Consider the following 3,402-nt stretch of genomic DNA (forward strand, 5'->3'; position numbering starts at 1 on the left):
TGCTGCCTAATATATCTCAACCCTTGACAGGTGCTGTTGTAACGAGATAATCAATATTCATCACCTGTATACTTCACCTGTCAGTGGACATAATGTTATGGCTGATCGGTATGTGTGTGTATGTATATAAGCAGAATACTGCTACAGGTTTGGATGTTGTTGATCATCTTTTCCAGAGGCAGAACCAGAAACAAAGTACTTCAAGTCATTGACACCTGATTTCAGACTGCTTCAATCACACTCGAATATGAAGTGATGATTCTCCAATAAAACATCCAAAATATTTGACCACACAGCCAGAATGAAAGGAGGACAAAGGTGACTTCAGTTAAAATTTCCCTAACAAATTCCAAATGGTGATGTGTCTCCTCTGGAGGTCCTGACATTTTCTGTTATCGAAGTTGCAGTCAGGAAGATGCTCTTTAAGTTTTATTTAGAGGCAGCAACTTCATTCCGCATCTCTTTTAATGGAGTTTACATAACTAAGGTTAATGTTAATGTTAATAGAAAGCTTCTAAAAGCTCTCCTGAAACACACTGAATAAAATACAGACTGTGAACAGAAATGGGATTTTTTAAATGGTTTTCTAAGGCCCAGTTTGAGAGTATAAGAGCCTCAGAGCACTCTTGGTTCACTTGGTGCTTCAACACCTGCAGAGCTTTATCAAAAGCCTGAAAAAATCCTTCATAAACTCTCAATATTATCAGTAAACACAGTAGATGTCTAAATTTTACCAAATTTGAACCACTTATTTTCAGCATGTGTTATTCATGCACTGATTCTGACTGCCAATTTGTTCTCAGTGCTTCAGCACTGGCAGTGACTAGCAAAGCTCTATTTTAGAACATTGTATTGGGTCCAAATGCACTTTAAACAAACATTAGCTTCATGTAATTTAATTTCCTTCAACTGCACTTCAAAACATTCAGGGTTCCTGATATCTGAGATCTGAGATCTACTGCTCAAAACGTGAGGATTTGCTGCTTCTTCAGGCTCCTTAGTAGTGGAATGAACTTCCTGCTATGGGCCAAAGTGTCTCTGTTCCTTCAGCAAAGGTCTAAAGACCTTCCTCTTCGTTTGGATTTCTCAGATTTATACATTCAATCAGGATTTGTTTAACACTTTGGTAGTCTCAGCCTCAGACACCCTACCCATGGACTCACAGAGCATCCAATATATTTTGTACACATTTCTGATTACAAGCTTCAGAATCTTAATTGGTGCATTCTGATTGGCTGTCTCCATTTCTTTATTCTTCTATATTTTTCTATATTTCTATATTTCTTATTTCATATAATTTATATATACACTTCTAGTGGGAGAACCTACTTTTGAATGAAAATTTTAGGGTAAGGTATATTGACTGGACTGAAAAAAGTTGGCACAATCTTGTCTTTAAAAGTTATTAAAATGCTTTGTTTGAAGCAATTTTAGTGAGCAAATGAGATAATCTTGAAAATCTGTTGAAGGAAAAGGGAAAAAGTCTCTGGTTGGTCATCCACCATGCCAGTCAATTAGCCTCTTTCAGTGAAGTTAGGCTGGTTTTGGCCACATTTATTCCCCGATGTACCTTATCCTCAGACGAGAAAGGTTAAATAAAATGAAAAATCTACAAAAGTCTGAAAATCTTCCACTTTCTGAGCTAATGTCTCTAGCCCTGTAGCTATTCTCTTGTCCAATGAGCTGCCTTAAGCTAAATAATTTACATAAACACATTTGATTGGTCACAACAGAAGACCTTCTACAAGATCCATGCTTCTGTAGCAATAACCATATGTTCATTGGCTCGGCTACAGTAATTTTTCAAGTATGTGGTTTTATCCGCTGACATACTTTGCTGGGTCCACATCTGGACTGCGGTCCATCAGTTGATGACCCTTGAAATAGGCCAGTCTAACACTCGGCCAAATCTGCAATAATTTCTAGTCCTTCAGCTTATGATTTTTTTTCAGTTCCTCAAAATACTTTGCATTGTTACGTCAGCTGTTTGCACTTCTTATAAGTCACTTTGGATAACAACATTTGCCAAATAATTAAACGTAAATGCAAGTTGTTAAAATGTGTTGAAGTGTTGATAATTACAGCACACCATTGTAAATGATTCTTCAGGATACTTGAAATATACAATACTAGTGACATTGGATTTGTTCCAGTAAAGGGCTATGGGTGAACTGACTTCGTATAACTATGTTACATATTGAAGAAAAACAAAAGCTCTATTTAGTTTTTAGTGTTGAACCTCATTAAAACTTGAGATCATAAACCGTGTGCCAAGATCCACAAAGATTTGAAAACTATTTGCAAATGCACACATCGTACCTGTTCAGTTAATATTCAGTGTGCTTGTGTTTTCCACCCCAAACTTTCAACAAGGTCTAGTTCTAAGATGATCTCATGCATGCATGCTTTTCTACTTCAGGTTATAGTTTGTATGAGGTTAATAGGTCCATCGTGGTGTGTGTTGGTGCTGACTCCACAGGTCCATCAGCAGTCATTAACTGACTCCTGACTCCACTGAACCCTCTGAGTGTGTAGATAAGACCAACTCTGGAACCAGGCCAATATTATTTTCCAATGACTTTAACAACCAAAATGATATTTTTGTTAAGAGCACAAAATGTACAAAATGATATTTTTCTTAAGAGCACAAAATGTACAAAGTTATACTTTAATGCAGATTTGTCATGCTGCCTAGTTTTGATATTTTGATCCTTGGATCTCAAATAAAGAGCAATAAAGAACAAGCCGAGCTAAATAAGGGTGCTTTACTGGATATTACATAAGCTTTATTTTAGCCTTCCCTATTTTGAAGAAATACAAGCATAAGGTAACACTCAGGGTCAGCAAATACAAATATATTTATTCCTAATGACTTTTTCCATCTATCTTACTTAAGGACAATCCCTGGTTATGTTTGTATGCTATGCAGACTCAGATGCCAGCTGGCAGAAACCGAAGACCTTTGCGATCAGTAGTTTTGGAGAACAAGTTGTATCCAAAAGTATGAGAAGGTGCTGAAAACCAAAGCAGTGAAGCATAGCTGAACTTCACAATGATCACTTTTGAACCAGTTAAATATATGATGGGGGAAGAAGAAGAAGAAGAACAACAACAACAAAAGTTGGCATAAAACCAGTCACAAATAGCTGACTTTGGCACCACTTAGCCACAAGATGTCAGGTTTTTCCAAGATGCCAAATGGTTGAATACGGTTTCGGTATGGTTAAATATTATTATCCTCCAGTTATTTAAAAGTTTGTCATTAGTAACTTCAAGTAACTTCAAGCTTTCATTTTCATGCCTTGATACACATGTGGGCAGTCGATTATTTAGTTGCTGAGTGGACAGTGTGAGGGCATTTTGGTTAATGAATGAGAGAATTAAATTATACCCAGTTCACAT

Source organism: Pangasianodon hypophthalmus, chromosome 9 (genome assembly GCF_027358585.1).
Source record: "Pangasianodon hypophthalmus isolate fPanHyp1 chromosome 9, fPanHyp1.pri, whole genome shotgun sequence".
In the NCBI taxonomy this organism is placed as follows: Eukaryota; Metazoa; Chordata; class Actinopteri; order Siluriformes; family Pangasiidae; genus Pangasianodon; species Pangasianodon hypophthalmus.